The sequence below is a fragment of the Acinonyx jubatus genome, chromosome B2 (genome assembly GCF_027475565.1).
Source record: "Acinonyx jubatus isolate Ajub_Pintada_27869175 chromosome B2, VMU_Ajub_asm_v1.0, whole genome shotgun sequence".
Classification (NCBI taxonomy): Eukaryota; Metazoa; Chordata; class Mammalia; order Carnivora; family Felidae; genus Acinonyx; species Acinonyx jubatus.
The window spans coordinates 87,965,157-87,977,519 of NC_069385.1; the positions used below are offsets into that span (position 1 = coordinate 87,965,157).

Below are 12,363 nucleotides of genomic sequence, written 5' to 3' on the forward strand. Positions count from 1 at the left end.
TTTTTGTTTTTGTTTTCACAGAAACAATATTCATAGTAAAATATAAATCAGCACAGAGGCTGGGCTAAGTTTCTGGAACTTGGTACAAAAAATATATATGAGAAAGATTAATATGACTTTGCATTATGTATGATTAAGTGCATATGTTTTCTTCAGCTCTCACAATAAACATTAATATTCACCTTTATAGTTATATCATTTATTAGATTTATTAATAACAGCTCATTTGGGGGAAATTCAGAGAATAAAAAACATGCAAAATAGGAGAACAAAAATGATCCATACTCTTACTGGGTAGAAATCTGTTATTTTCTGACATAAATGTGTGTGTGTATGATCGTGCACATGCGTGTGTCCAGCTTTGCCATATACTAATATTGAGCAAATTACTAATCTCCATGTTTTTTGGCTTCTTCATCTCTAAAATGATGATACTAATAGCATTTTTCATAGAATTGTTGTGAAGATTAAATTTATACACATATAAAGCTTATTCTTATGGATATACTGCTTGATTCAAATTAAGATTATATTATGCAAATAATTTTTTAAACTTTAGTGACATTTTAGGAAAATTATTTCTAGTTCATAAAATAGTCTTTTATGGTATGATTTTAAATGGTTAGACAGTATTTTGTCATATGAATGTATCACAATTTAACAAATTGCTTCTTGTTAGATATGTTATTTTTGTCATTATAAATATAACACCACAACCAACATCTTTTTATCTCCATGTTTACCACAGATATGGTTCTTTCTTTAAAATAAAGGTATAGAGGGAATCAAATGACATTCATAAATTAAAGACTTTTTGTAAATATTGCTCACTTGCTCACCAACTAACACCTCAAAAGGGAAATCTGAGAGTTCCCTTTCCCTCAAACCCAAACAGTATAAAAAATCCTCTTTAGTCTCCTTACTGCTTAAAAAAACAAACCAACACCAACACTTATAACTATTTTACATGAGAAAAAACAATATTTCAATTTCCATTTTTTATTACTAGTGAAGCCAATTTTTATGTGTTTATTGATCCTTTCTATTGTTTGTGTTTTTTGTTTTTTGTTTTGGTCTAGATGGTCTTCTATGAAATCTTTATTTACTTGTCATTAGATGTAAATTAATAGAGACTGATAAATAAGGGAAAAGAAAGTATTTTCTTTCTGTAAGTTTGATTAAGGATACATAGCTAATGCCATAGAAACTTGCTACTCTTTTAAAACACAGGTAAATTAAGCTTCAGAAATTGTCAGCCTAACTAAAAGTTGACAAGGGTGATTAAATCAGCTGATATCTGCACTGATCTGGTTTAAGAAAAAAAATGTAAGTGAGGATTTACTTGACTTGCTTCCACACGAGGGCTCTCAATGCTGCTAAACTTCGTTTTTGGAGGAAACTTGTCTTTTTAGAGACACTAAACTAACATGAATATTTTCTTAAAGTGAATTCCATGTTGATGATTAATACTTTAATTTTTAGGAATGTTCCACTCTTCCATGTGAAACAAAATGTAAAGCAAAATGTCACAGATGATGTGATTAACTGCAGAGAAAATCTAAGAGCAGCTACAAACTATTAAAACTGAGATATGAGATCAAGTTTGCTGATTGCAAAAATCATTACAGAAAAATTAAGTGGGGAATAAACAATTAGAATATGTCATTTTTAAAGCTTATTCAATATAGCAAAAAACATATATGGTATTTTAAAAGATAAACTGAAGTTGGGGCACCTGGGTGGCTCAGTCAGTTAAGCGGCCGATTCTTGGTTTCGGCTCAGGTCATGATCTCACAATTTGTGAGATGGAGCCCTGCCTCGGGCTCTGTGATGATAGTGTGGAGCCTGCTTGGGATTCTCTCTTTCCCTCTTCCTCTGCTCCTCCCCTGCTTGCTTTCTCCCCCTCTCTCTCAAAATACATAAATTAAAAAAATTTTTTAAATAAACTGAGGCACTAACCTTTTCAAAAGTTTATTTGAGCATACTTGGATTGGAATTGCCCAACCAGAAGTGGTTAGGAGAGCTCCACCAACAGGAGTGAGGGGAGAGTTTATATTTTACATAGATGATACAGAAGCCAAGCAAGGAAATTATTTGATTGGCTGTAACTTAAGCAGTGCTCTTATTTGGGAAAGACTTATTTGGTTAAGTTTAAGTTTCATTCTCTCTGGCTTAGGTTTTGGTTATTATGTAGGCTACCAAAGCATTAGAATCACCCCAGTATAGTGGTCTTCTTGTTTAATTACTTTCACAGTATCTAGCAATAAATATAACAAAGTCATCCAGGTCTATTTTGGAGATAATTTTAAATCTTTACTGAAGATAGATCTAAATAAATGGAGAAAACAACTACATATTGTGTGTGGAAAGACTCAACATTGTAACTGTTTCTATTTTGCCTAATTTAATTAATCAGTTCAATATTATTCTAATAAATCTTAGAAGTACTTTCTTGGAACCCGATAAAAGTTATTCTACATTTGGATGGGGGAGTGAAAGGCAAGGAATAGCCAAGACAATTTTAAAGGAAATGAAGAAGAGGAGATAGAAGAATGTTTATTCATCCTACCAGATTTCAAAACCTATAAAGTCATCATAATTAGAACAGTAGATATTAGTACCAGATTAGATAAACAGACCAAACTGAACAGAATTTAGAAATCTAAGATTAGGCCCATTTTTGTAATAACTTATTAAAGGATGAGTTTGCACTATAAATTAGTGGAAAAAGGATAACTATTCAAATTATGGTGCTGAGACAAAAATCATTATATGGAAAAAAGGAAAATAATACTCTCAACCTGTACTTTATTTACACAAAAATCTCAGGTATATTAAAGATATAAAAAAGCAAAATTCTACAACTTCCATGAGAAAAATAGGAGCCAACCTTTATGATATCAGCATAATGAAGAGTTTCTTAAATAAGAAACAAAATGCACAAACATGAATGAAAATACTGATGAATTTCTCTAGGTTAAAAGATACCATTGAGGGACGCCTAACTCAGTAGGTTAACCATACACTTCCGCTCAGGTCATGATCTCGCAGTTCTTGAGTTCTAGCCCTGAATCAGGCTCTCTGCTGACAGCTCAGAGCCTGGAGCCTGCTTTGGATTCTGTGTCTCCCTCTCTCTCTGCCTCTCCCCTGCTCATGCTCTGTCTGTCTTTCTCTCTCTCTCAAAAATAAAGAAACATTAAAAAAAATTTTGTAAAGATATCATTGAATGTGAAGATAAATCACAGATTTGGAAAAAATACTTGCAAACCATAGATCTGACAAAGGATTGATATCCAAAACACATAAATAATACCTACCCCTCCCAAGGAAAGAAGCACATCTCTCTCTCTGTCTTTCTCAACCTCTTTCTCTTTGTGTGTGTGTATCTCTCGCTACCTACTTCCCTACCTACCTATGATTAAGAGCAGAAAGCTGAATGGCTAATAAACATACAAAAATATGTTCAACCTCACCAGTTAGGGATCCATTCACCAATTGGGATCCATTCAGGAAACATGAATCATAACAGTTTTGAAGAGAGAAATTTTAACATAAAAAATAAACTAGTAAAGAATGGTTAACTATAAAAGAAACTAAAAAGAACTCTAGTGATACAGAAGTTGCCAAGGCAGAAAGCAGTGATTATCTCTAAGCTGAGGGAGAATAAATGGGAAAGGAATTAACTACTGAAAATACTCTGCCTTCCTTCTCTCCTTAAGGTGCCAATGGGAAAAAACTTACCAGAAGACATGGACTTGGAACTGATTCATTTGAGCAACCAGGCAGGTGGCTGAGAAGCTTGCCAGAGGGCATGGGTAGGCTAAGTCAGACCATGGAGGCCACTGAGGTGAGTGTATGCTACCAGGTCTCAGGCATGTTAATTTGCCAGCTGCTGTACTGAACAGGAAAAGCACACTGTATTGAGGAAGAGATGCCCCTCCCTCTCAGTATGGCTTAACACTCCACCCAGTGACCTCTACTGACAGAACCTAACTAATGTAAAAGGACAAATATTTAAAGGGTACGTCTTTAGTATCACAGAGCAGGACACTAAAGGGTGGATTTGGAGATAAGAGTCAGTAAATTATTACTGGTACACTGGTAATCAGGAAAATGCATGTAAAATAACAAGGAGATACTACTGACAAAACAAACAGGTATGATAATACCAAATATTGTCAAGGATGTGGGGAAATGAGAACTATCATACATTGCTGGTGAGAAAGTAATCAGCAAAACTATTTTGAATAACAAATCTGTTCTTGAGCAAAGCTGAAGATGTCCATACCTTATAGCATGCAATGCTACTTCTAAGTACATACATTGGAGGAGATCTTGAACTGCACATGTGTACAAGGAGACATGTATGCTGAGATCTATTTCAGACATATTTTTAATGATCCCAAATTGGGCACAACATAAATGTCTATCAGTAGGGGTATTATAAAATAAATTGTGGTGATTTTAGTGGTATTTTAATTACACAGCAATGTAAGAGGATGAATTCTATCTATAGGTATCCACATTGATAATTTTCAAAAACAATGGTGACTTTAAAAAAAGGAAGTTGCTGGGGCGCCTGGGCGGCTCAGTCGGTTAAGCGGCCGACTTCGGCTCAGGTCATGATCTCGCGGTCCGTGAGTTCGAGCCCCGCGTCGGGCTCTGTGCTGACAGCTCAGGGCCTGGAGCCTGTTTCAGATTCTGTGTCTCCCTCTCTCTGACCCTCTCCCATTCATGCTCTGTCTCTTTCTGTCTCAAAAATAAATAAACGTTAAAAAAAATTTAAAAAAAAATAAAAAAAGGAAGTTGCAAAAGACTTATTTAATACGATATTATTTAAATAAATTTTTAATACACACAAAGCATACTCCATATGAAGCGTTAGTAAACTTTTCTGTAAAGGGCCAAACAATAAATATTTTAGGCTTTATAGGCCATATGTAGTCTCCATTGCATACATGCCTCTTTTTTCTCCAATCCTTTAAAATACAAAAATTATTCTGACCCTTGGGCCATGTAGAATAGGCCATGTCTAGATTTGGTACACAGACTGTAGTTTGCCAACCTCTGCTCTATAGTGTTTATGGACATTGTATGTATGTGAAAATGTGGGTGGAAAGGCTATAATAACAATGTCAAAATGGTGGCTACCTCTCAGGGGAAATGATAAAATCAAATTGGTAAATTATGGTAGAATGTTAATATTTTTTGGCTTCGGGAAGTGAATACATAATATTATTTCTCTTATGGTCTTCTGTCTTTTCTGTATATTTAATATATTTCATAATTAAACATAGTTTCAAAGAAAGCATAATGAAAACCCTGAACATACATAACTTGCAGATTGAGACTAGTAAATTGCAGATATGATCTAGTTGAAATAGGCAACAGAATTGTTTTCTATTGATTTTTGTATCATTTATATAAATACCTATATTTAGAATTAAAGCTGTGGCTCTCATTTGTAATATCAGTTTGTAGTTGTTCTCCATAATGTTTAGGAGGAGATAAGGGAAAAACTGTTTAGGAAAACAAAACATTAAAAAGATAGAGATAGAAGTCTAGCTATAAAAGAGAAAATTACTTGAGGCAGATATTGACTTTGTGGTGACAAAGCTAAGGTAGGCAGAATATCAGAGAAACCAACCCTTTAAAATGATGGGTTTAAATTTTGAGGCATTAGCTTCATAAACATGCCCATATCATAGACTGGAGGGTAAGAAATTGTTCCCTATTCTTACCTGCTTATGGGGAAGCAGTAATATTTGAGTTGAAGAGTAAAAATCATGACAGATTTTATTTAACAGTCACAGCATCTACATTTAAAAATATGTTGGAATGCATTTGTTGTTTTGGTAATGATAAAATCCAGGTCACAGAGAGCAACGCTTTATAGAAACGCCAAGGAGACAGTCATAGTACTTTTTCAAGTTGTTGGAGTCCTTAGGTTTCTGTTATATCTTTGTTGAAGGTTACAGGGCATCCATTTCTTATGTGTAATGTAATGTAGTCTAACATTAAATCGAGTCGTCTTTTAATTTTAACTTGCCTAACATCTTATTGTAACACTGCCAGGAAAGTAATTTTAAAAATATGACCAAACCAAAAATAGACGTCATTATACAAAGGCTAGTAAATGCTCAGGAGGTCAAAAGCTCTTTAGAAGCATTAAGTAAAATTTGTAGCTCTCTAGAGAAGTAAATAAATATTATTTTCCTATGGAGCAGTATTCTTGACCAAGAAGAGAATTGTGTTGTCATGAACCTTAGTTCAAAGTCAAATGGTGAGTCATTATCTAGGATGTACAGGAAATTTAGGATTCTCCTTCATATTCCCTTGAGAAGCTATTGTACAACTAAGACTGCAAGTTCTAATTAAAGAAACACCAACAAGTCAAACAAGCAAACAAAAAAACCCACAAAGAAATAAAAAGACAAATGAAGCTTAGAACTAACTGTAACATTAATTTCATAATAAAGCACTTCGTCAGTCATAGTGGTGTTCATCTAGCTTAACCACCTGTACCTACCTCTAGCTTTGATTTTCCTGAGTATAGTTTGATGATGATGGTTACTGCTAAGTACCTCATAGTCTTTCTCCATTTATGACATGATGCATGGGAAACATCTTTAGCTTTGGGAGACAAACTTGCTCTAGAAATGTGAAATTCATTTGGATGATAAAACAGGTAATGTCACTACTGATGTAAATGAATTGCTCATTACCAGCATGCACAAAGTTATGTTCATGGCAAAGTGAAAACCTGTCTTAATGAGAAAATTTAACAATTTACATACACACTTGTAGGATATGCTCTTCTAGAGCATTTAAAAATGTATATTGTTATATTTCAGGTTGAAAAGGTGATTTTTTTTCAGGTTCTATGATACATGGGTCATAATCATTCAGCAATATTGCTACTTAGCCATATATGTAATTAATATGTTGCAAAATTCTAGAGTTGGTAAAATAGAGCAAGAGAAATGTTAACAATAAGTTTTTGTTTAGCAATAAGATATTTCACCAGGCAGGGCGCCTGGGTGGTTCAGTCGGTTGAATGCCCAACCCTTGATCTTGATTCAGGTCATTTTCTCATGGTTCATGAGTTCAAGCCCCATGATGGGCTCTGCATTGATGGCAAGGGGTCTGCTTGATATTGTGTCTCCCTGTCTCTCTTCCTTCCCCACTTGTGTGCATGCATGCACATGTTACGTCTCTGTCTCTCTCAAAATAAATAAAATTGAAGATATTTTACAAGGCTGTGATAAATGGTGATCACTTACTAAAGTTCATGAGTCAGGTGACTTCATTATTAATATTATTAAACATCGAATCAGTAGATTCCATTTGGAGACTTCATTCAGGGATTTGTTTTCTTAAAAAGGTATTACTATTGCTCCAACCATTTTAAAAACTAACCATAAAATCCAAAGAGTAAGTTCAAGAAAAGCATCTATATTAGAGTACAATATAGCATATTTCCCTACATAATTAATTTCATGGAATATTGCTGGGCTATCATGTTGCCTTGTCCAGCACTCCTGGGAATATTAGAGAGACAGGGTAGCTGCACTTAGTGCAGTGTTATAATAATAAGTTTAATTAAGATAAAACAACAATAATTCGATGGTTTGACTATGAAATTGGCAACACTTCTTCCTCTGTGCTGCCAAAGTTATAATCTCATGAGTGTGTATGTCAGCTGGTTGAGAAGAGCTGAATGAGGGGAGTTTTCCTTTCAGGCTTCCTCGAGGAAAGTGTAGTTTCCTCTTGTTCAGCCAGTTTTCTTGTTTACTCAGCACAATAACTTGTAAGACTCTCAGCACCAGTAAAGTCCCATAGTCACCATCTCAACCTCACACCTATGTTGCTTCTGTAAAATCTAGACCCCTGTGACAATGAATGTTTAATGGCTTTTGCCATAGGATGGGTAACTTCTCACTTTTGACCAGAAGGCTAAGAGGCCTTCACATGTGCAGATTTGTCACCTGGATATGAGATTGAAGACAGTAGTAGATGTGTCAACCAACCTCAGCATTTTACTAATTTGCTGATTATTGGTGCACATGAACCTGTTCAGACTATAGGTCCAGATTTATTCCCTTCTTGAGAATGTCCTCAAAGCGATCACTCACAGATGAATCTTAGCCTCTCTATAGTAACAAATTATCCCCAAATATATATTTCATATTTATTTAAATTTTGGTGGCTGTGACTCTGCTGCATATGTCATTCGAGGACCGAGGATTCAGGAGTAGCCCAAATTTAGGACATGCTGGTTTTGTGGCAAAAAGAAAAAGCAAAAGAGATGAAGGAAACTCAGAAAGCCTCTTAGAGCTTAGATGCTTCATAAAACCTTGATACTCAAGGTTTAGTCTGATGAACAGCAATTTCAACAGCACTTGAGGACTTTATTAAAAATACAGTATCTCAGGGCCCCACTACACATACTATCTATGAACCTTTATTTTAACAAGATCTTCAAGTAATTCATAGACACATTAAAATTTGAGAAATACTGGTATGCATCCTACTTCCTCAAGATCACTGACCAAAGCCCTTCACATGGCCAAATGCAACATGAATCAGGGAACCATGTAGGGAGAAACTGCACTGCAAAGGGCAGGGATAAATAACCTTTCAGGAACACAGTAAAAAAAACTTGAAAAGAAACCCCACAAAATAATCTATAGTCCCTCAAGCTGCTGCATATACTCAGTGAGACTATATCTTGAGGCGGCCTAATCATTGAACATAACTACTAACCTAATTTTCATCCATTGATTCTACTTTTTTCCTGAAGAAAGCTTCAACTCCTAATTCCATATAACTGTTATTCAACAAGTAAAATGCATTGCATATGCTTTTTACTCACCTGAGTATTATCCAAGTTTAAACAGATCTCCTTTCTTCAGCATTTTCCTTGGGTTGTCCAGCCTACTATTCTGGTATAGTAGCCAATATGAATAGCCAAGCCATTCAAGTGGGTTAAACTAGAATTGAATCTGACTCTTTAGTATCTGCCTAGCATAAAAAAATAATGAGGCTGTTTGGTCTTTCCTTATTAATATATAATATTTCTATAATATGCTTGCATCATATTTGTGGTTGTGCTATTCTTGTGAGATCCTAGTGTGACTGTGCCAACATCATAGAGATTTTTCATATCAGCTGCTGTCAAACCATTCCTTTTCCATTCTGCATCCAAGCAATTGATTATTTGAAGTTATTATTAGGACTTTATCTTAATTATTTTTTTTAATCTGCTGAATTTTCACCTGAATTTTTTAAAATTCCAGTATAGCCAGCATTCAATATTGTATTAGTTCCAGGTATACAATATAGTGATTCAACAATTCTATGTATTACTCAGTGGTTATCATGATAAGTGCATTCCTTAATCCCCATCACCTATTTTACCCATCTCCCACTCATCTTCCTATAGTTGAGTCTGTTTTTTGTGTCTCCTATTATCTTGATCATTTGTTTTGTTTCTTAAATTGTTCATATGAGTGAAATCATACAGTATTTGCCTTTCTTTGACTGAATTATTTCACTTCAGCATTCTACTCTCTACAGCCATCTATGGTGTTGAAAATGGCAAGATTTCATTATTTTTTATTGCTGAGAAATATCCATTGCGCGCGCGCACACGCGCGCGCGCACACACACACACACACACCCCATATCTTCTTTACCCATTCATCTGTTAATGGACATTTGGGTTGAATCCATCATTAGGCTATTGTAAAGAATACTGCAATAAACATAGGAGTGCATATATCTTTTCAAAATACTGTTTTCATATCATTTGGCTAAATATACACTAGTGGATTACTAGATCATATAGCAATTCTATTTTTAAGTTTTTCAGGAACCTCTATACTGTTTTATACAGAGGCTGCATCAGTTGCATTTCTACCAACAGTGCACAAGATTCCTTTTTCTCCACATCTTCAAAAACTCTTGTGTTTTTTTTTTTTATTTTAGCCATTCATACAGGTGTGAGGTGATATCTCATTGCGGTTTGATTGCATTTCTCTGATGATGAGTGGTGTTGCATGTAGCTAATTTTCCCAAAACTATTTGTTGAAGAGACTATCTTATCCCCATTGCATATTCTTGATTCACTCGTCAAAGGTTAGTTTGACCATATAATTGTGGGTTTGTTTCTGCGCTGTCTGTTCTGTTCCACTGATCTCTGTGTCTACTCTGTGCCGGTACTATACTGTTTTGGTTACTACAGCTCTGTGGTGTATCTGGAAATCTGGGATTGTGTTACTTTCAGTTATGTTCTTCTTTTTCAAGATTGTTTGGCTACTCAGGGTCTTTTGTGGTTCCATACAAATTTTAGGATTATTTGTTCTAGATCTATGAAAGTTGGTGCTGGTATTTTGATAGAGATTGCATTAAACCTGTAGATTGCTTTTGGTAGTATGGATATTATAACAACATTTGTTCTTCTGATCCATGGACATCAGATATCTTTCCATTTGTTTGTGTCATCTCCAGCTGTTTTATTAATGTTTTAAAGTTTTCAGAGTACAGGTCTTTCACCTCCTTGGTTCAATTTATTCCTAGGTATTTTATTCTTGTTGGTGTAGTTGTCATTGGGATTGTCTTCTTAGTTTCCCTTTCTGCTTACTTCATTATTAGTATATAGAAATGCAACAAATTGCTGTATATTAATTTTGTATCCTTTGACCTTACTGAATTCATTTATCAGTTCTAGTAGTTTTTGGTGGGATCTTTAGTGTTTTCTGTATATAGTATCGTGTCATGTGTAAGTAGTGAAAGTTTTACTTCCTCCTTACCAATTTGGATGTCTTTATTTTTTTTTCTTCTTGTCTGGCTGCTGTGGCTAGGACTTCTAGTATTATGTTGAATAAAAGTTGTGAGAATGGACATCCTTGTCTTATTCCTGGCCCTAGGGTAAAAACTCAGGTTTTCACCACCAAGGATGATGTTACGTGATCATTTTTTTTTTTTTTGGGGGAAAGAGAGAGAGAAAGAGAGAGACCCTGTGAATGGGGGGAGGGGCTGGAGGAGAAAGTATCTTAAGCAGGCTCCATGCCTAGTGCAGAGCCCAATGTGGGGTTTAGTCTCACGATTGATAACATGACCTGAGTGGAAATTAAGTCGGTTGCTTAACCAACTCAGCCACCCAGGTCCCCTCATATATCACCTTTATTAGGATATGTTCCCTGTAAACCTACCTCGTTGAAGGTGTTTATTGTGAATGGGTGTTTACTTTTCCAAGTGCTTTTTCTGCATCAAGTAGACTTGAAAAGCTTTATTTGTGCCCCCAACTGTTGTTTGCTAGTCAGGTCTTTGAAGACTAGAGACCTATGTTCTACATTCCTTCCAAGATTTTCTCATTCCCTCATTATTGAAATGGACCCAAACTGTCTTAGAGAGTTTGACAAGACTTATGGAGCCCTTATCTTAAACCATTGCTACTGATTCACAGAGGAGATAGATACAATATTATTATCTGGAGGAACCAAGAATTCTTTGCTTTCGTATCAACCTTGAAAGATGAGGCTGAAAAATCAAAATATAGGCTTTATGAGTTTTGTCAAAATCTCTGGGACAGTTTGGGCTCATCCTCATAACATGGATAGAGGCATCTGGGAGAAACTTTTCTTGTAGCTCAGATCACTGTACATATAAAACCAAGTAATTAATGGGAGAGACTGAGAGTTGCAGCTACTTTGGTATAATATGTAATCCTTTATTGATGTGTTGAGATATTGAGGCATCAGTGTCTGAAAATTTCCAAATTAGATGGGAAGACCTATAAGAATAGACTTCAAAAGAACACTTGCAAAATCTAAAAGGCATAAAATTCCATTAAATAAACAGATAAAGATCATACAAAATCACAAATTACTTTTTAGAATATGTAGTGGGTAGGAGGAAGAACATACTAAGATTTTAAATGCTGTTTGGTTCTCCACCTGATCTTTTTTAGAAAATCCTGACCATCTCTGCTAAAAAAAAAAAAAAAAGTATATCCTCCAATAAGGTTTGCATAACATCTGAATATCTGGACTCTTTGTATTTTTTAGTAGTTTTAAATTAGCAACAATATTGAGCATAAAGTACATTTACCTCTTGTCCCTACACTAGCACATCCTTCCCCACCATCATGATTTAGTTCTTCCTTGCATGAGTGGCAGTAAGAATCTGCAGCTGGTGTCTGAATATTCCCTTAAATATTGTATCCTAATAATCTTTCACAAGGTGCATATTTACCTTCCATGGGCCAAATCTCACACTGTTTTTAACTGGTGATTGTTTCTTTTCTTCTGAATTAAATTCCTTTATTCTCTTACCTCTTTATACTGCCTGTGATTCCCT

The 12,363-nt window shown here is 35.0% G+C and overlaps 1 long non-coding RNA gene across 1 annotated transcript in view; it reads left to right on the forward strand.

Moving 5' to 3' along the window:
• The window catches only part of LOC128315607 (uncharacterized), a 117,182-nt gene that overhangs the window by 11,369 nt on the left and 93,450 nt on the right, over positions 1 to 12,363 (forward strand). Inside the window, exon 2 of the long non-coding RNA XR_008298538.1 lies at positions 3,720 to 3,847. This is a non-coding gene — a long non-coding RNA (uncharacterized LOC128315607). The remainder of the gene's footprint in view (positions 1 to 3,719; positions 3,848 to 12,363) is intronic.